Here is a 23,514-nt window from a genome sequence, read left to right as displayed (position 1 = left end):
CATGGAGCACTGGGTGTTATGCACAAACAATGAATCATGGAACACTATATCTAAAACTAATGATGTAATGTATGGGGATTAACATAACAATAAAAAAATTACAAATAACAAAAAATGCCTAATAACCAAACTCAAGGATATCAGAAATATTTAGAGGCAAATGTGTAAATTTGATTTAAAAATGTATGTTGAAAAATAAATGACAAATCAAGTCATTAGTAAAGCAATAGAATTAACAAACATAATCACTGATTTTGTTTGTTTAATATCCATAGATTAGGCAAACCTGGGTATATATAATTAGAAACAAACAAAAAATAGAGTTAACTACTTAATAATGAATACTTTGTAACTATTATAATCTGTTGTGTACTCCAGCTATAACACATTGAAGTTATTTTTTGTGGAAAGTATAAGCTGCATTCTACATCTATGTCATTTTTATTCTTGAACATGGACTCCAGTTTTCCCATTACTATTTGTTGAGAGTATCCTTTGCCAAAGATCAAGTAACTAAATTTGTGCCACTCAGTTTTGGGGTTATTTATTTGATTCTATTGATTCGTATGTCTATTTTTTCACCAATTCCAACTTGTATTGATAGACTATTGCTTTATAAGTATTGAAAGCAGGTAGTGTTAGTCCTCTTAGTTCTTCTTCAATACTGTGTTGGTCATTCTCAATCTTTTGTGTTTTCATATAAATTCATATAAATTTAAATACATAAATATAAATTTTGAATCCAAAATAGCAGGGTTTTTGATTTAGGATACTCCTCCCCCCTTCAAAACTACATTCCTTTTGTTAGAAGCTTGCTGACTTCTCCATCTATGAAGAATTATGAAGATATGTCCTTTATTTCCTCTTCCCATGTGATATAGTTCCATCTCCTTTATATTTTGCTTTTATTCTGGAACAACTGTTTGTTTCTATTAAAGCCCAGGTATAGGGATATAAGTCTCAACATAGACTTTATGGGCCTCCTACACTCACCTTGAAAGTGAAGAAGAAAGTAAATAGTTAGTCATTAGGTTCTAACTCATGCCCCCCTTCACTGAAGGTCAGAATAAGAAATTATGACTTTTGAAATGAAAGGGAACTTAAAGAAACATGTGATTTAGAGTTAAGAGAAATGTTTTCTTGCAAATTGGTTTAATCAGAACAGGCTACCCATGTTTCTTTGAATATTCCAATACAGAACAAATTATAGTTATGCTTGTCATGTGCATGAGCTAAACTAAGAAAAAATAGTATAAAAAACAGCAAGTTGAAAACACTAAAAATAGGAATGTATAAAAAAATGTTTTAAAACATCAAGTCCTGTGAAGATGTTTTTGCTTCTAACATTGTATGTATGTTGATTTGTTGCCATGGAGGACACAGTTTTAAGATGCAATAGCAAAGTAAAGTTAAAATGGATTAATTTTATCAATCTGAATTTTGATACAATTAAATGGCCAAACTAAAGAGCTATCACTTATCCTGGACAGGTAACATTAATTATCTCCTTGAAAACATTTGTAATTCAAGACAACACACTTGCTTCCTAATAAGCATCACAAATTTGGTTAAGGAAAAAAGAAATCTTAAGTATTGGAATCTCAAATTTATAGATGCTAAACATTTCAGCTGCAACTATTTAATATTTAAGCAATGTAGTCACTCTTTAATAAAAAATCTTGCTAGTTATAATTATCAAAAGTCAGATTTATTATCTTCGTTATTTATAAATTAATTTACCCCAAAATTCTCTTGAAGCTGCTTGTTCTCCTATATCTTCTTACCGTGTTGTCTTTTTATTGCTTATTTTTATTTCTATTTCCTAGTAGTTGTAATAAAAGTCTTTTAATGAAACAATTTTCTAAAATTTCATGTTGATATTTCCAGTGAATATCAGTTGTAGCAGTTTAGAGGAAAATAGTAACAATTCAATATTGCATTTATTAAAACATTTGACATTTTGCACATATAAACTACATTAACATCAAATCAAATATTTTAATTCAGATCATTTCCATAGTATCCTTAGACTACCACCCACTATTTGGAAAATATATTTTAGATTTCTGCCATTTGTGATCTATTCTCCTCTCCAAAGCAAAAATTGAAATTCAGTCTTAGCCAATCTATTTTATGCAGGCATATTTGAAAATGCTACAATGAAATTGGAAGCAAATATCACACTGGAATGTTTACAGGCTCAACATGTGAAATATCCTTGGAAAATCATTCAGAAACTGCTAGAAGATAATGACTTTGCTATGAAAGTGACTATAAAATTAGTCATAGCAGAAGTTATAGACCATTTGGCAACCATCCTAAAAGGAAAGCGAGGTCAAATATTAAACTGCATGAAGCTAGGAAATCTCACCAATAAACGTTTTCAAGGATATGAAAATAAACTATTAAAATAGACTCCTACTATTGCAATGGCTGAATATTCCAGTACATATTCATAGTAAAAGCTCCATATAAATGCTGAATTGTGCCTCCCCCTCCCCCAAATTCATCTGTTGAAACCATAACCTCAATGTGACCATATTTGGAGATAGGTCCTTTAAGAAATAACTAAGCTTACATGAGGTCATTAGGGTGAAGCTCTAATCTTTTAAGTGGTCTTGTAGGAAGACTGAGAGATCTCTCTCTCCACCCATGCAGAAAGAAAAGGCTGTGTGAGCACAATGCACGATGGCAGCCTTCTACAAACCAAGAGAACAGGCCACAGAGGAAACCTATTTGCCAGCATCTTGATCTTGGACTTTCCAACCTCCAGATCTGTGAGACAATATTTCTGTTGTTTAAGTCACCTCGTCTATGGTATTCTGTTATGGCAGCCTGAGCAGAATAATAGAATAAATTATACTAAACTTGAGTTTTAAAAATTAAACACATTAGTATGTAAAACAAAAACAAAAACAAAGCCTTGATTTCCAGCTAGGATAAATGTACTCAGAATTTTTGTGCTACCCATTCTAGAAAATTAAATATTGCTTAATGTATTACATGCACTTTGAAAAGTATTTCAAACAAATTTTTGCTCTTTTCATTGAAAATATAATGTTGCATGATTTATCTATCTATCTATCTATATATATATATATATATATAGATGTTCTGCATCTATGAATCTAGAAAGAAAATGAGATATTTTCTTTCTCATTAGTAATAAAAATGGCAACAGGATGAAGGAGCAAGAAATAAAAAAGATTGTTAGAATTCTAGAAAGAAACTCAGAGATATTGTTTCTGGAAATCCAGATTGTGTGGTTCTGAGCTGAATGACATTATGAAAGCAACAAGTAGAAAGAAATAAGAATTTGCCATAAAAATTGCCAGATATATCTGATCCCAGGACTAAGGACTCTGTCTTCTTTCTTGCTTCTCTCAGGGTGACTATTCTACTCTACTAGTGAGGCACTGAGTGGTGACGGCAGTCCTGATCTCAGCTTGCCCCTCCTGGATTGGAACTCCCATCCTAAGAGTCAGATAGACTGAGAGCAAACAAAGCATGGTGTCCTTGACCTGCCATGTCTAGGTTAGGGCTTCTACCTTACAAGTAGAAGCTGAGTGAAAGAAGAAAGCCTAATACATCTCAGCTGTACTTTCCTAAAATAATGCTTCTGCAACATGGGGCTGAGGGTGATGAGCCATGCTGGTCACCTGCCCCTCCTACAACAACCATCCCTGCAGACTGGGAGCTGTGGGGAGACGGGAGCCCCACATTCTTGGCTATGTCTGCCTAGGTAAAGTTTCCATCACACTGAAATGAGGACAGTGCAAATCAAAGAAGGAGCATGCAAGATGGACTTAAGGCAGGAAAAAGTAGAGAATGTTTTTTTAGTATGTCTGAAACTATATTGGCAGAGAAAATGAGCTCAAATATTCAGGTAAGGTAGGTAGGTCTGGTGGTTCAGATGAATGCAGGTCCTGTTACAATATTTGAGCCAAGATGTGACTGACTAAAACTGCTTTCCTACCCAGAATTTTAAAAATATTAATAAAATCCGACTAATTGAATATTATAGTAAGGGAGAATTCTGGGTTGCTAATAGCAGCCAGTAAATAATTTGAGTAAAAGAAAGGCCTTTGACCATTCTAAAATAGAACAGAAAAATTTTCTCATTCCATAAAAATACTAGCTAGTTTTTTGTATAATCAAATATAATGATCAATCCAAAGGATGGGAGAAGGAACCCTGGACAGGGCTGAAGATAAATTTTAAATGATTTGTTCCAAATGGGTATTTGGATTCAGAATATATATTGTATCTAGCGGAAACTATATAGATTTATATGGATTGCCGTATGTCTTGCCTCAAAAGATGATGACTTAGCTACACACATACTACTATATGGCAGCCCTACATTATGTTGCTTTCCAGAGGACATTAATTTTTTCTATTTGCTAACTAAATCCCTTATTTACTTTCTAATGTGATATTCATTCAACAAACATGTATCACTGCTTAACTAGTGCAAGTGTTATATAGGATAAAAAGATCTGTCTGATATGCATAAAGAAATTTATAAATAACATACTCAGAAAATCTCATAAAGATCCAATATGAGGAGTATTGCCTGGGTACAATTACATGTTTGAAAACAGTAAATACATTCTAAGATATTGAGAGACAGAAATTAGTTAAGTTGTGATACTTTGTGCTAACAAAAATGGACATGAGTCCCTGTATTTGCATTTTTATCATGTCCTTTTCACCTCAATATCATTTTGAGATAAATTAGGCATGCCACACATGTGCGAGTATTAAGAATTATAATAAAGGTGATATAGGACAGCTAGTTCCCTTTGTAACTATGAGGTGGTGAATGTAGACCTTCAGTTGTTATGGCAACCTTCAATTAATGAAAGTATCATCAAAGTCATCTCTCTACAATATTTAGTAAGTTATTTCCATTAAACATGATTGAATGTTCCTTTCTGAATCCAATGACACAGTTGAAGTTAAAAGCCATAATTTAAAAACTGAAAATAGATATATCCTCAATTGTTTAATGGAGAAAAATCTTTCAAAAACTTTTCTTAAAATCAAATTTTTGTAAAAACAGCTACAGCTATGTTGCTAATAAAATATTAATAGCTTCTACATAGTTAGGCTTTCATGTAGATTTATGGGTCATTATGGATTTTCCATTAGGCTAGGGGGACAGATTTGATGATGATGATGATGATAATGTAGCTTACTGACAAAATTATGCCAATATTAGAAATGTTAATTGACATATAAAATACTAACAGATAATTTTATTTTTATAAAAATAATCCTCTCCAACTCTCTCACAAGCCCATTAACATAAACAAAAAGTTGAAAATCCAAAGGTTAGTAATAACAATTGATGTAGTGTTAAGAAATATAACTTGAATTTATAATGACTACTATTTACAGAATGACTTTTCGTATAATACCTCTAATCCTCAACATATGTAAGATAGACTTTATTAATCCCACCTTATATATTGGGGAAAATGAGACACCAAGAGCTAAAATTAAAGTATTATTTTAAAGGTCACACAGTGAGTATGTGGGTAACACCAAGTCAGTCTAATGCCAAAATCTGTCCTCTTTCCATCAGACTATCCTCTCTTCTTATGGTCTACAAACTACTTTCATAAAGTTCCAGTGTTTTTATTTTACTACCTGCTGAATGATAAAAATGAACATTTGAGTTTATTAGCTGTAAGCTAATAATGCTTCAAGTTTAAGACTCAATTCCTAAAATCTCCTTGGAGCACAACCCAGGATGATGTAAAAAGTAACTGGAGCATGATTAGAAAAGAAAATATTCTTTGATTCAGTGATCAGCAATGTGAACCTTGGGAAAGAAACTAAAAGCTACAAGTTGAAATAACAGGATTGTTTAGTGGCACAGATGTAAATAAAGTCTAAGAGGAAAGTTCTTGCAAATGATGGCAGTTGGGATAGACTCTTCTTCTGCCTGGGACTCCCAGAGATTCCAAAGTATCAGGCAAGTCCACTCAGCCCTTAAAAATTTGCTAAATTTTTAGTTATTTTTTTCTTACATACTTTTTATGGTAACTACTTCTTCCTTCCATGATCTTCCCAAAGTGAAACAGTCTGCATGTCTCTTTCCATACATACAGACGCTTGTCATCCCTTGGAATTCAGTTCGCCTAGTAAACTTGTGACTTTAGCACTCTGATGGACTCAAAAAAATATGATTTTGAAGGTTTTCTAGTTTTTTAATCAATTTTAGGTTAGGACTGATGTTCCCTCGTGCCCTTTTAAACCCTAAACAAATGCAAAACCACTTGAATCTTGGAAGGCAGCTGTGCTCACCACTGTATCACCAACGTACCACTTGATTTCTTACGTTGCATTTATAGTATTACATCTCTTCAACAGAAGTTCATAAACATACACGAACTAAGGAACTCCTAAAACCTAATAAATCACACTACATCTTAAGTAGTTAAGTCTAAGAGTTTCAATCAAGAATTATTACATCAAATAGAGGGCAACATAATGGCTTAATCAGAGAAAACCTTAGGAAATCAGATTTTAGATGGATTTTAAACTTTCAGCTTACAGTATGTTACATTAAATTCTATTATCCTGCTGCATAAAGATGGCAGCATGTCCAGACATATTTAGTTAAAATTGAAGTGAGATTTGTTGAATGATTACTATGTCTAAGGAACACTGTATGCTTTATTCTTTTTAATTTTTAGTACAAATAGATTGTTTAGATAATGTAATATATCACTTCTATTGATGTGAAAACTGAAGCAACAAGAATGTAAATAATACCGCAAATCATATAGCTAGAAAGTTGTGAAGAAAATATTCAAATTCATACATTTTGATTCTACAGATGTTTATAACACTCTGCTCTACTACAATTGGCGGATAAATCTGTTTCCTATGTATGTGTATGTGTGTGTGTGTATCCATAATATATAATCACATATGCAGTCCGCGCCTATAGTCACATATATATGATATATATTGCTTATCCATATCCATGTATTATAAAATATATTCGTAAAGGAATCTGGAAAGATTAATTTAAAATTTTAACAGTATAAACTTATGGCTTGTGGTACCCTTTTATTACTTTTATAGTAAGAGCAATTATTTCTCCCTAAACCAATATCCCATTTTCTTTCATCAAAATCCCTTATCATTCAAACTCTCCCCATCTCTTACTTCTCATACCTCTCCTCCATGTCCATCTTCATTCTTTGTGTGTATGTCTCCTGCTATCTACTGTACCCACCATCAGTGGTCTCTTAAGCGTGGGATTCATCTTAGTTCACTTTATCAAGTGAGCTTTTTTCCAGCCTTTCGCTTCTCTGTCTTATAAGTGAGCAAAAGATTTAAGGAAGAAACAAAAGGAGTGGTGGGCAGGAAAGAGACAAATATAAAGACTTAAGAAAGCAAAGATAAATCAGTTTTTTAAAATACTTCTCTTTATCAGGGAAAAAATTACTTTTGCTAGTAGGAACTTTTTATTCCACAAGAAATGTAGATTATTCAGCTAAAAAGTCAGAAGAGAAGAGTTATCATAAGGATTTATGTGGAGCAATAATGAAAACAATCTTGGGCTAATTCAATATAAATTTTATGCCCCAAAGAGTATGAGATTAAAGGGTCATTCTAAAATTTGAAGAAATTCTGGAACCTCAGTAATTAGGATCTGCCAATGTTCATTCAAGCAATACTGTTCTTAATCTGATCCAGCCGTTCTTTGCACATCTATCTCTAGCTTGGTCTTTCCGTTCACACTTCAACTAACATGTGACTTTACCTCTCTCTACTATATATATGTTATTTACTGTGATATAACTTATTTAAAATTTTTCTTAATTACTACTTCAGCTAATGTGTGATTGGATTAAGTGACCACTCTCCTCCAGTATTATTTCATCTTAATTTAATAATTACATCTTCAACAATTCTATTTTCAAATGAGATCACATTCTAAGGCATTGGGTTATTTAGGATTTCAACATATCTTTTTTGAGGGGGACACAATTTAACCCATAACACCATAGGAGTTTGTACATTATGGCTTCCCATAGAAGGAACCATAGTATTGGTAGGATCAATAAGTGAATCATGTTAATAGTTCATTGTTCATAGCATCATGAAATATTTGCTATGGATTACTTCAATAAAACTGGACTTCCCATAAGCCTTAATTTATACCACCATTCTTCTTGGTGCAATTAAAAAAGTAATTCCAGGATTTTTAAAGTTATTTAATAATATGGGACCTTTTATATACTTATTTTTTAAGTGCATCTTTTTGATCGGCATTGGGCTACCTTCCTTATATACACTAATTTTACTTAATTATCAAAATGAGCCTATAACTACATAATCTTATTTTCCTTGTTTTGATATATTTACCCATTAAGTAACTGATAAACAGTGGGGCAAGATTTAGAACACATATTTTTTATTCTATTGTTCATGATTCCTTTTGCCTGATGAATTCTTACTTATCTAAAATCTAAATTAATGTTTGTATCTTGTTTGTAGCTAGCTTCAAATTTAATAACCGGAGTCCATTGCTCTGAGAAACAGTATATATATATCAGTGCTACAAGAATTGGCGTCAATGTCAGATAAATTTGTGTTTTAGTTCCATATCCAACCACTTAATAATTTTGCAATATTAGACAAATTACATAATCTTTCTGAATGTAGATTTTCTAGTTTGTAAGATAGAAATAAAATCTCATAGAATTAAACAGAGATTTGCAACTACTAATCAAAGTGTCTGTATGGAGAAAATACAAAATACATAAGAGTTCTTCTTCTTATTGTTGTTATTATTATTCCCTGTCCAAGTATTATGAATTATACATAACTTATCAATGTCATTATAATCCTATTTACATGGTTTTCATTCCCAAAGAACAAGTTGAGTGTTAAATGGTCTGGAAAATAATCAATAAGTTGAGCCCAGTATAATGAAACTTAATTTTAATAGTTATTAATGTATGTCACTCAGATTCAAATTCCACCATCAATTACAACCATCTCAAAACATGATTGCAAATTTTGCAGTAACTTGAGCCATCTTGCTACAAAAGTCTTAATATAAATTAGTGATCAAAAGCAAATCCATTATATGTACATAAAATACACAAATATACATATGTAGAGATATTCATTATATATATAAAGCCATTTGAAAGTATATAATAGAAAAATACTAATTTTTAAATTTTTGCCATATTCCAGTTTCTAAGTAAGCTGTTACTAACATAAGAATTAAAAATGTTTTACTGCCAATTTAAATAGATTTTATTTTTTTCACTTTTAGAATGAAAATAAAAGATTTTATATCAATTTCAATATCTGTGGTACAAGAGGCAAGCACCACATCCAATGGCATTATTGGATAATAATAAGATTATTAAGAACAGAGTCTGGGAAATTTTGCCACAGCCTCATGGAGTGGTAGCATAGGAATGTCTCCATGACAGCACTAACCACTCTTTCAAATTGTACTTGTAGATGTTCGTATTTTGTGATGAGAAAATATAATAACATTTTTACCTTGAAAGGTTGTTTAAAAATTGTCAGTCTTATCCATTTCCACTATTATCACCTGAAATTTTTTTAAAAACTTTACATTGGGGCACCTGGGTGGCTCAGTCGTTAAGCATCTGCCTTCGGCTCAGGTCATGATCCCAGCTCCTGGGATCTAGTCCCGCATCGGGCTCCCTGCTCCGCAGGGGGCCTGCTTCTCTCTCTCTCACACTCCCCCTGCTTGTGTTCCCTCTCTCGCTGTCTCTTTCTGTCAAATAAATAAAATCTTAAAAAAAAAATAAAAATAAACTAAAAACTTTACATTAAAATAAATACACTTTAATAATAAGTATATAGGCACTCCTACAAAAAACTGTGCTTAATATGGGTTCATTTTTGTAGCTAATAATAAATAGATTGCACATAATTCTAGTTATTTCTGATAGCTCTAAATGTTATTATTCAAGCAATAAGTGTTATTCCAGAGCCTAAATTAGGACTTGAAACCTATAATCCAATTATTGGAGAGATGTTGTTTTTTCAAGTTACAATTTCAATGTTATATTTGTTAATATTTTGCCATATCATCAAATTTTAACTGATCAGGCATTCTGTTTAAAAATCTAAATTAGGATTGTTTCAAAAAATAGCAGTATAGAAAGATCCTGGACTCACCAAATCCCATGGAAAAACCACATCTATAGTACATAAGGAACAATTCTCCCTGAAAAAGACTAGAAAACTAGCTAAATAGCTAGCAGGCTTCATGTTTACCACACATCTAGAGGCTACAAAGGTTCTCTTAGGGTATGCAGGCTGAGGGATGCCATCACTGTGCTCTCCCTTGAACTTGCTGCAGCTCACCAGTATCCCCCAAAAGGAGCTTATATACTTGTCAGGAGCTTCAATTTTTGCATCTATTGCTCAGGGGTCACTTTCAGATTACTTGGTCTGGAGACCAGCAGAGTTTATGATCCCACAGGACTCTATACATTTGTACACTTTAAAAGCTTTAGCCTGAAGTTCTGGCTTCCAATTAGCCTGAAATGAGATGCTGAGATCCTTCTCTTTAGAACACTGACAGGTCTTGGCGCACCTTCAAAAATTAGGGCCTAACAAAAATAAATCAGGTTACTTAGACAATCATGAAGGTTTGGGAGACAACAAAGAGCTAGGGCAGCCTTGAATAATAAATTCCATCTCCTACATGAGGCCATTCCTTCATGACTGGAAGACATAACTGTTTCATTTCCTACATAAAAACAAGCGCAGAGTCAAGCAAAATGAAAAAACAAAACAAAACAAACAAACAAACAAACAAAAAACACAGAGGAATATATGCCAAACAAAAGAACAAGATAAAACCTCAGAAAAAAAAATACCTTCATGAAACAGAGATAAGTAATTTACCTAATAGAGTTCAATGAAATGGTCATAAAGATGTTCACTGAACTCAGGAGAAAAATGGGTGAGCACAGTGAGAACTTCAACAAAAAGAGATATAAAATATAAGCAAATGCCAAACGGAGGTCACATAGCTGAAGAATACAATAATTGAACTGAAAAATACAGTAGAGGGGTTCAACAGCAGACTAGATGAAGCAGAAAAGAAGGATCGGTGGTCCAGACCACAGAGCAGTGGAACTCACCCAAACAGAGCAGGAAAAAAAGAGAGAGAGAGAGAGAGAATTTTAAAAAGTGAAGATAGCTTAAGGCACCTATAGAACATCATCAAGTGGAAGAGCATTCTCATTATAGGGATCCCAGGATGAGAAGAGAAAAGGGGCAGAAAACTTGTTTGAAGAAATAATGACTGAAAACTTTCCTAAGCTGAGGAAGGAAACAGATATCTGGATTAGGAAGCCCAGAGAATTTCAATTAAGATGAACCCTAAGAGATCCACACTAAGACACATTAGAATTAAAATTTCAAAAGCTAAAATAAAGAGGGAATCTTAAAAGCAGCAAGAGAAAAACAATGTGTTACATACAAGGGAACCCCTTTTAGACAGATGTTTCAGCAGAAATTTTTGCAGGTCAGAAAGGAGTGGAATGGTATATTCAAAGTTCTGAAAGGAAAAAAAAAATCCACCAAGAAAACCTGGCAAGGTTATCACTCAGAATTGAATGAGGGATAACTAGTTTTCCAGAAAACCAAAAGTTAAAGGATTTTATTTCCACTAAGCCTGTTTTTTTATTCCATGTTCATGGATTAAATGAATTAATGTTGTTAAAATGTTCATGCTATTGAAAACAATCTACAGAATCAATGCAATCCCTACCAAAATTCAAAGGGCATTTTTCACAGAACCTGAACAAACAATTCTGAAATTTGTATGGAACCACAAGACCCCAAGTAGCCAAAACAATCTTGAGAAAGAACAAAGCTGGAGACATCACACTTCCTGATTTCAAAGTATATTACAAAGCTATAGTACTCAAAACAGTATGGTATTGGCATAAAAACAGACACACAAATTAATGGAACAGAATAGACACCCCAGAAATAGATGCACACATATATGGTCAATTAATTTATGACAAAGGAGCCAAAAATACACAATGAAGAAAGGACAGTATTTCAATAAATGGTTTTGGGAAAACTGGACAGCCACATGCAAAAGAATGAAACTAGAATACTATCTTATACCATACATAAACACTAACTCAAAATGGATTAAAGACTTGAAAGCACGCCCTGAAACCATTAAACTCCTAGAAGAAAACATAGGCAGTAATCTCTTTGACAGTGGTTTGGCAATGATTTTTTGGATCTGATTCCAAAAGCAAAAGTAACAAAAGCAAAAATCAACAGGTGAGACTACGTCAAACTAAAAAGTTTCTGCCAAACAAAGGAAGCCATCAATAAAATGAAAATGTAGTCTACTAGATGGGAAAAAGTATTTGCAAATCATATATCTGATACGGGGGTGGGGGGAGGTTAATATCCAAAATATATAAAGAACTTATACAAATCATAACAAAAATCCACATAATCTAATCCCACTTTCTAAATTTAGTTGGGAGTAATGGGTGAGCGCAGAACAGTAAGAGATTATATTAGTTTCCTAAGATTGCCATAAGGAAGAACCACATATTAGGTGGCTAAAACAACAAGAATTTATTGTTACTACAGTTCTGGAGGCCAAAATCAAGGTTTTGGCAGACCTGGTTCCTTCTGAGGACTATGTTGTTCCATGCCTTTCTCCTACCTTCTGATAGCCTTGGGTATTCCTTGGTTTGTAGATGACAATCTTCTTGTATTCTTTTATCATCTTTCTTGTATGACTCTTTTTCTTCAAGAGCATTCTTTATATGAGGACACCAGTGACACAAATTAGGGGTCCATCTACTTTAATATAGTCTAATCTTAACTAATTCTTTTTTTTAAATTTAGATTTTATTTATTTATTTGACAGAGAGAGAGAGAGCACAAGCAGGGGGAGCGGCAGGCAGAGGGAGAAGCAGGCTCCAGCTGAACAGGGAGCCTGAGGTGGGCTTGATCCTAGGACACTGGGATCATGACCCAAGCCAAAGGCAGACACTTAACCGACTGAGCCACCCAGGTGCCCCTTAACTAATTCTTTATGCAATATTTCCCAAGGTACTGGTGGTTAGAACTTCGACATATAAATTCAACTCACACAATTCAATCCATAACAGGAATCTGATTTCATTTCAGGTGATACTTACTAATCAAATGTTGCAATTAATAAAGCTGATATTTTCATCCTTATATACCCTCTTTGACTATTTCACAAATTATATCACAACCTGTAGAGGCAGAGGGGAAGGGATTAGTATCCACAGCACCAACCATAGATAACTAAGTTCATGAAGATCTGAAGACGTGCAATTGTTCGAGTCCAACAAGCACTACCATGGTCTTGGCATCTCTGATATTTCAAACTTTGTATAAAATTGATAGTTTCATTACATCAAATGTGGCTGTTAGAAAAAGGGTGTTTATAAAATTGGTAATGGGGCTTGTTTTCAAATAGATGCTCTATTTATTCAAATGCATCTTCAGTAAACATTATTATTTCTCCCAGTGGGAGGAACCTGTCTATTGGCAGTTTCTTTGTACTCAGTAAAGATGCCTTCCAAATGCCAGAAGTATGGCTGATTTGTTCCCTGTGCAGTAAAAAATTTACCTTTCAATGGCAGACACTTTGGCCACCATTTTCCAATTGTTTTGAAAATTCATCATTTCTTTTTTATTGTGTACAGCACTAGCCTACTACTATTCTTACTAAAATGAGAAATAAAAGATGCTGCTTATTGTACTTTTCATAGTACTTTGTTAAGTATCAGATTTGAAATGTGATGATGATTTGAAATAGATATATTTTAACATGGAACCTTGGTCTTCAACTTGTTTCCTTGTAACAAAAATATTATATATTTTAACTGTCCTTTCAATGTTTATTACAATTTTCATATTGTCTTATATTGTCTGTTAACATAATATGGTATATTATAATAATATCTTCATGATACAGTCTTTCCTTAATTCTAAGATGTGCATTTTTAGCATTTTTAATTTTCAACTATTAGGATGTATCTTATAATTGATACAGAATTGCAATAGGAGACTTTATTTTCTTTGTCCTTGTTCCCATAGCAGATGATATTATTAAATCAATCCTATATCTCACAAACAACAGCTTAGTTGAAGCAGGGTGTTATAAAATTATTCTTACAGTCCTTGCTTGGAAGTGATGAATTTTTCCTTTCAATTAATATTCTAACACTTCAAAATCATATAAGTATGGTGATCATATGTTCTGTTTCGCTCAGAAACCCTGAATTTTATGTCTGTTTTCCTATCATAATCATTAATAGCACATAATTTTACTCTCAAATATATCACAGTTTGGATGAGAAGTTATATGTTTACCCTACACATAAGTAAAATTAACCTATAGTTTTTATTCAATATTATCCTTGTCAGGTTACATCATAAACTTATACTTTGAACTGGGTCACTTTCAGTTTTTGGATGACAAATACATTTCTCAAATATATAACTTCCCACTGTTTATACAATGTAGACTGAATTAGAGAATCATTAGCTCTTCTCTCAGAGAAGCTTAAGATTGTCACCAAGAACATTATAAGTTTGAAAATATCATATAAAACTGGTTCTTAAAATACAATTCTGAAAAAGACATTTTAGAATATAGTCTTGTTAAAAAATCTGTGACAAATTGATCATTTTGAGAAGATACACTAAGTTATAACTATGTCCGAGTAATTTATTTGGCTGTATCTCCAATCTAGAGAATGATTTACCAAAGAAAATGTCCAATAAATCTCTCCTCTATAAATTCATACAATCTAAAACAAGAAACGTGTAAATGCAGATTCTCAAAAAACAGAATAATAATGTCCCTTGTCTAGTTTTTCTTAAGGAAGAAATAAAGTTTTATTAAATGGATAGATTATTGCATAGACTAAAGTTTTTATGAGGTAAAAAACATGTCAGAGTCTCATTAGAGAGAGCGGCAAGTAGAGAGGACTGGAAGAATGTAAAGCATAGCATTAATCAACATGTTTATTTCAGGACTCAGAAACTGTGATCAAGGTATGCCACTGTAGGGGGAGGAAAAAATAATTTTCCTTTTACTTTTCTAGGGTCCTGGCTGAGACCACCCTGTAATAGAAGACAGATTATAGGAGAAATATAAACAGAAGTTTAATAATACATATACTTCCTGTACACATGGGAGATGCCCAGGAAAACTGAGTAACTCCCTGAAATGGCCCAAGTCACCACCCTAAATACCATCTTCAGCTAAAGGCAAAAGAAAGATGTTGGGGATGGTGGGCGGGGGGCTCATTAGGGGTGGGGGGCCGGGTAGGGGTTTAGGGTTAGGGGGTTGGGGCACCTGGTTGGCTCAGTTGGTAAGCATCTGCCTTCGGCTCAGGTCATGATCCCTGGGTCCTGGGATCTAGCCCCAAGTCAGGCTCCCTGCTCAGCAGAGAGCTTGCTCTTCCTTGTCCTCCCCACTCTTGCTCTCTCACTATCTCTGTTTCTCTCTCTCAAATAAATAAATAAAATCTTAAACAAACAAATAACAACCAGCTCAAGATAATCCTTATGTCAAGGATTCATATACTGGAGTGGCAAATTCTCCTACCCTTCACCCCCAGGAGGCTTGTTTGCACCAAAACCTAGGACTTTAGTGACAAATAGTGACAAGTGCATTTTCCAGTAACATGGAGAATAAAACATGAAAAGGAGAACACAATTGCTTAGTCTCTCAGAGGGGTAGCAAAGAAACTACTCTGAGTGTTAGGCAGCCCAAACTCATGTGACTCAACCTGGGACATCATTTAAGAACAAAGAGGAATGTGCGGGACTGTACTAACAGATGTGCCTCAAATATCCGAGGGAAAATCTTTTATGTATCCTAATAAACAGAATTTTAAAATGAGAAGAAAGATTACTTACTTACTGAAAACAAGACTCACTCCCTTACTGATCTGTAATCACAAGAAAAACTCAATGCAGATTTGATTAAAAGTCCTGCAATCATTAGAACAAACAACTTTTCCCCAATTCTAAGGCACTGCAGAGAGGACAGTAAGGGGTGGCAAGAGACATAGTTGTTCTGTGCATCCAAGCAGAGGAAGCAAAGTTATATAGCTATATCGGCACACATTGTGTCATCAGCAGAAGATGGATCAGCAGCAGTAAAATGTCAGTGATAAGCAAGGAAGAGATGTTAGTTAGGATCCACTGTGAAGAGAAATTAGCTGGAGGACTAGCAGGAATATTAGGATGTAGCAAACCAGGTAGGTGGGGACTTGGGATTAGATCCCAAATAGTATTTCAATACCGTTCATATAGTTGACCAGGTTCCCTATGGCCAAACTATATAGTTGTCTTGGGACTATAAACCATATATATGCTTTCAAAATGCTAAGAATAACTCTAATTTCAAAGTTCTAATGCCTACTAACTTACCTACAATAAGATTTAAACTTAGCTGTATCAGGGAACCCATTAACATTTTTAATTTACCTACATGAAAATATTTTAAATCCAGTATTTCTTCTTATTTTAATAATTTATCCTTGTTAAAAAGGAACAGGTCCAAAATATAGTCATTTATGATAAGGGCCACCAAGGCTTAATACCTAACCTGATTGCAGAGTCAGCCTCTCCTAGGAGTGGATTTTTAAACCAATTAGTCTGGAATTTGTGATCAGCACTTGTGAGGTAATCACAGGATAAGACCTCTGCCCTTCCCTCTAAGGGTAGGTGAACTTTCTTTTCTTTAGCTAATAGCTTCCTTGTCCTGCCCCATTTCTGCCTATAAAAGCCTCCATTTTGTACACGTCCTCAGAGTACCCTTCTGTTTGTAAGAAGCTTCGCTGCCCATTCCATAAGTCATTGACTAAAGCCAATCAGATCTTTAAATTTACTAGGTTGAATTTTCGTTCTTTAACACCTTTTGATGCACAGTAGAACAATTTTAATTTTCTTTAATTTGCATATCTATCTATCAATCTATAACTCTTTTAATTGTATCTGACACACTAACTTTATCTTATTTATTGTTTTTTACTTGAATTTTCCAAACTGCTAAATTGGAATCCTCAGATTTTTTTAGTCAGTTATATTAATATATACTACCACATGTCACTTAAATTTTTTGCAGTTTTTATTTGACAAGATAGTGCAGATAATAGTTTTAATCATTAGTAAACTATTATAAAATTTTGGGTTATACAAGAAGGAAATTTATGGAGTAGCTTGCCAGGAATATGCTTGATTCAATTAATATTTATTACTTAGCAAAATCCCAATCCATATACCTGTTATTAGAGGTTATTAAAACATTTAAGTTCTAATTTAGCCATTTAGCAACTGTGTTTATAGAAAACTTTATCTATGAATGGAAGCAAAATTTACCACCCCAAAATATGTCTCCTGGGCATATGGATTATTATAGGCTGCCCACTTAAGAAACAGCAGACAGGAAAAGTTTTGAAAACTGTATATAAGCTATCTTTTTATAAGAGACATTTACATTTAGAAGGGAAATCTCCATTTGTAAGGGTGTCTCCCTCTCTGTATCAGGAAGAGAATCTATAGAAACTCTCATCAATGGAGAAGGCAATGGCCTAAATCTGGGTAACAACCTTATCTTTGTTTACTGTGCTTTTACTGATATCTTGCCATAACTGGCCCCCCTGCCACACTCCAACCCACACCCCATCCCCCAAACATCTTCTGACTTTGGCTGGAGATAGTTTTTAAAGTGGTGGCTTGAGCCATTTTGGGGGCTCAGTTTTTCTGGGTATGTCCCATGTATATAGAAGGTATACCTGTTATTAAACTTCTGTTTTTCTCCCATTAATGGTCCTTTATTGTAGGGGTGGGTCCCAGCCAAGAACCCAGAAGAGTAAAGGGAAAATTATTTACCTCCCCCACATCTACATAAACAGATTGATTTCTTGAGACGTGTCCATATGCCTAATGGAAATCCTGTGAAAAACCTGAGTTAAATATGATGAAACAAATGGTATAAGAAGCAATATCATATGAGTTCTAGAAGTAATATACTTTCCCAAATCAGTGTGACATTTTCTGCTGTCTTTTCACTGTCACAGTTTCAGGCCATATACTTTTTTTTTTTCTTTTTTTTAACTTAAATTCAATAAATTTACATATAGCGTATTATTAGTTTCATAGGTAGGGTTCAGTGATTCACCAATTGTATATAACACCCAGTACTCATTACATCACGTGCCCTCCTTATATGCCCATCACCCAGTTACCCTATCCCCCCACCCACTCCCCCAGCAACCCTCAGTTTGTTTCCTATGATTAAGAGTCTCTTATGGTTTGTCTCCTTCTCTGATTTCATCGTTTTATTTTTCCCTCCCTTCCCCTATGATCCTCTGTTTTGTCTCTTAAATTCCACATGAGTGAGATTACATGATAATTGTCTTTCTCTGATTGCCTTATTTCACTTAGCATAATACCCTCTAGTTCCATCCACGTCATTGCCAATGGCAAGATTTCATTTTTTGATGGCTGAGTAGTACTCCATTGTGTGTATGTATATATATGTATATATACACATACATACCATGTCTTATCAGATAAAGGACTGGTATCCAAAATTTATAAAGAACTTATCAAACTCAACACCCAGAAAACAAAATAATCCAATCAAGAAATGGGCAGAAGACATTTCTCCAAAGAAGACATACAAATGGCCAACAGACACATGAAAAAGTGCTCAACATCACTCAGCATCAGGGAAATACAAATCAAAACCACAATGAGATACCACCACACACTGGTCAGAATGGCTAAAATTAACAAGTCAGGAAATGACAGATGTTGGCAGGGATGTGGAGGAAGGGGAACCCTCTTACACTGTTGGTGGGAATGCAAGCTGGTGCAGTCACTCTGGAAAACAGTATGGAATTTCCTCAAAAAGTTGAAAATAGAGCTACTCTATGACCCAGCAATTGCACCTCTAGGGATTTACCTCAAAGATACAGCAATGTCCACAATAGCCAAACTATGGAAAGAGCCCAGATGTCCATCAACAGATGAACGGATAAAGAAGATGTGGTATAGGGGCGCCTGGGTGGCTCAGTCGTTAAGCGTCTGCCTTCGGCTCAGGTCATGATCCCAGGGTCCTGGGATCGAGCCCCGCATCGGGCTCCCTGCTCAGTGGGAAGCCTGCTTCTCCCTCTCCCACTCCCCCTGCTTGTGTTCCCTCTCTCTCTGTGTCTCTGTCAAATAAATAAAAATCTTTAAAAAAAAAAAAAAAAAAAGATGTGGTATACATATATATATACCAATTACTTCTTAATTCCAACCTAATTTTCTTTAAGCTTCAGCTTCCTTAATTTCTTGTAGCTTTTGAATATGTTAAATATTACCTTTTTTCCTTAAATATTTTCCTAACTTTTCCTTCACCTTATACTAGGCTGCTTCCTTTTTTTTTTTCATCAATGATAGTTGAGTATTTTTTTCTTTTTGTTACCAAATGTAGCCACTGTCCTAGTTTTTTCCCTTAACTTCTAAAGAGAAAAGTCTCTCCAGGTTCTCTCCAGGTTTCAAATATGATCACTATGTAAAGACACTCAGTTTCTCTGAATTTGAGATTCACTCTTGCTGATAACTGTTTTCTATTTGTTTTTTTCTCAGTTACTAAGCCTTTTAACAGGTGTTGGCTCCATCCCTCTCTCTCTCTGAGGATTAATCATTGGCTTTTCACTTCCTTTCTGCTTTCAGTACTTTTTCCTCACACTGACATTTCCTAATTGGTGGTCTCGTTTTAGCTGCATTATTCTTCAATTTTTCACAGTGTTACTCTATACTTTAATTCTATACTCCTTTTTTCACCGTGAAGTTAAATTATTTTTCCACATTGCCTCTGAATAATAAGATTATATAATATTAGAGATCCAAAGCACATTAAAGCAAATATTGGCCAATCCCCTTACTGTTTGATGAGGAAATAAAAATAGCATTTAATAACTTCATGATATAAATACACATTAGTGGCTTAGCCAGAAATAGAAGCCAGAGTTACAGTCATTCCAGGTTAGTATCTTTCTATTCCTACAAACAGGAAACTATATTTTTCTATTTATTTTTTATTTATTTATTTATTTATTTATTTATTTATTTATTTATTTATAGAGAGGCGGGGAGGGGCAGAGGAAAAGGGAGAGAGAATCTTAGGCAGGCTCCATGCCCAGTGCAGAGTCCAACACGGGGCTTAACCCTACGACTCTGATATCATGATCTGAGCTGAAATCAAGAGTCGGCCACTTAACCTACTGAGCAATCCAGGCACCCCTGAAACTATATTTTTCTAAAATAGTCAAAATGAAAAGTTCTAAGTCCGGGATTATATACCTGAACTGTTCAATAGGTTGACCAGTAGCTACATTTGGTTCCTGTGCAAGTGAAAGGTGTATTGTCTGAATTGAAATGGCCTAAGATCATACCCTATTTAAAATACTTAGTACAAACAAAAGAAAGCAAAATGTCTCTAAGACTTTAAAGGCATTGATTACCCATTTAAATAATAATATATGAATATTAGTATAGGGTCAAGAAAAATATTTTTCACCTTCTTTTTACTTTTTTAATGATTTAAAATTTTATGTTTGGCTCACTTTTATAGCTTAGACTATAATTCTATCAGATAGTGTTTTTCTAGAAACTCCGGAAGTTAATACTTTATATAACTCAAGACTTCACACAAAAATTTCCACTCTAAGCAGACCAACCTGGCTTAACATTTCAACATGCAGTAGTTCATATTATTGTCATGTATGCTCTTCTTTCCTGTCATTTGCAATATCCCCTTGAATGCACTTTTCTCCCATCCCTATATGCATGTATTTACTTCTTCAATGAGACTTTATTTTTTTTCCCTTCAAGAAGTAGAAACCATTTCTCCATTCTCTTGCATTATGACTTTCTTTGACCAACAAAATTCAGAGGAAGCAAAGTTGTGGGAATACTAAACCTAGGTCTTTAAAAGTCTTACAGATTCTATTTTCTCTTTCTTGGAATGCTGCCCCAAACACTAGCTGTGCAGATGCCTGGTCTCATGTACTAGAGGGTGAGAAACTGAGTGGAGCAGAGACAAATCAACCCAGATAAATGTCCCTATATCAACCATCTGACAGCAAGCCCCAAGCATCAGACATGTGACTGGGGACATTTTGGACAGCCCAATTGCAATCAAGGCTTCATATGTCTGCAGCCACACAAGTGACTGTAGGTGATATCAGGAAAGAACCATCCAGCTGAACTCAATCCAAATTGGTAACTCGCTGAATCATAAAGAATTTGAATGATATTTTTTTAGCCTGGGGCTGTTTTGTTATTCAGGAATTGATAATTGGTACCACTTCATTCCCTTTCATACTGCAAACACAGCACTCCATTTTAAGCTATTTAAAGGGATAAACTTCATGCAGACTTTTCTAATTACTGTAGACCTCTGACTACTTTCCTTTAAATGGATTGATATGCGGGTGCCTGGTTGGCTCAGTTGGTAGAACATGTGATTCTTGATCTCAGGGTTGAAGTTTCAAGCCCTGTGTTGGGTGTAGAGGTTACTTAAAAATAAAATCTTAAAAAATATATAAAAATAAATGGATTAGCATAATCTTTGAATATGTAGTTTTTTTCTATAATTTTAGAGTTATTTCACAAATATAATCCTTGTCTTCATAACTATGTAGTTTAGCTCTTTCCTGACAGAGAGTGTGAGATTGGTAACATAGTTCTAGAATTCAGTATGGCAGACATTGTAGCTACTGCTTTTTGTCAGCATTACTATATGTCAGGTGCATATTTTAACTCTCAAAACTCTATGTCATAAAATCAATTATTATACTTAAGAGGAATGGAGACATAAAGAGGTTTATAAGTTGTGGAAGATCCCATAGTGCAGTTAGTAGGGCCAAGGTCTGAGAATAGCCCAGTTACCTGATGCTAGAACTCAGGCTCTTAACCACTTCAGGCTAATGCCTTCTTGTAAAACTACTGCATAACAAAGATCTTGCCTAAGGGAAACAATGTATTCCAAAGGAAATAGTTGGCATTGTCAAGATTCCTAACCAAATTTTTGCAGTCTTCCCTACCCTACCCCCCCCCCCCGCCCCTAATATTTTTCTTTGTCATCTCTTTGCATAGTGGGAATTAGCAAGGCTCAGATCTAAGTTCCCATATTTCCTCAATCAATATTAGATTTCTGAAGGAGCCCATACCTATAGTCTTAATTACTTACGAATGTCAGTATTTCTCAAATTTATACTTCCTAATTAGGCTTCTCTCAGTTCCATCATCTTGCCAACTAAATCAATCATAAATCCATGTGCTTCTGTCAATTTTTATTATGCCAATCAAAAGAAGTGATTATCATCCTGGGCTTGACTGCCTTGTTCACCAACAACACTTCTAATCTATTATCCATACTGTAACAAGATATAGCTTTTAAAAATACTGATCTAATCATGACATCTTTGTAAATATCTAATACATAGACTGTGTAGACTGGTTACTGTGTATTCCTCTAACTTCAACATTTCCATTTCACCCATGCTGTCTTTTTCTCTGCTTTCTAGTCACACTGGACTTTTATTTCCTCAAATAAGCCATGGTCCCCACCAATTGAGTGACTCTGGGCAAGCTGCTGCTTTTGCATAATAAAAATTACCATAAAGTAAAAAATAATAATAATAATAACAGTACGCTAAAATAAAAGTGTACCTAAGTTTTGTCTATTTCCTGTAATTTTAGTTGCAAAGAGAATGGGAAAAGTAGCTGAAAGGAGATAGCTGAATTAGAGGAATGTACTGGTTGTCCCTGGCAGAAGTAAAAGCTTATTGTTGCATTCACTATTAATGTGTACTCATAATGGCCTTCCCAAGGGACTCTGACAGTTGAGAGAAGATTAAAATAAGCATATATGTCCCATATCTCCCGACCTGATATCCCTTAGCTATATAGAAAGGAAACACAGAGGGGCATCTAGGTGGCTCAGTCAGTTAAGCAACTGCCTTTGGCTCAGGTCATGATCTTGAGGTCCTGAGAAAAAGCCCTACATTGGGCTCCCTGCCCAGTGGGGGGTCTGTTTCTCCTTCTCCTCTGCCCACCCACCTCCTTTTTATAAACTACTGCAAGCCCACACTGTCCTCCCCTCCCCCCCACTCACGCTTGTTTGCTTGCTCACTCTCTCTCAAAATCTCAAGAAAAAAAAAATGAAACACATAATAAAGACCATCAGCCCACAGTCTACAAACTGGTGTTTTTAAGTAATTGTACAAAAAACAACTTGCTATGGTAGTAAACACAAGGAAAGAGAATACACCAAAGATATGTTTGGTGAGAAAAAATATTGAATTAAATTAAAAACATGTGAAAAGCCTCTGCTTAAAAAAATAACCAGAAAAAAGTAGCAACTGCACAGAAACAGTACAAAATATTAAA

Source organism: Phoca vitulina, unplaced genomic scaffold (genome assembly GCF_004348235.1).
Source record: "Phoca vitulina isolate PV1807 unplaced genomic scaffold, GSC_HSeal_1.0 scaffold9, whole genome shotgun sequence".
Lineage (NCBI taxonomy): Eukaryota > Metazoa > Chordata > Mammalia > Carnivora > Phocidae > Phoca > Phoca vitulina.
Note: the sequence above shows the minus strand (reverse complement) of the source record.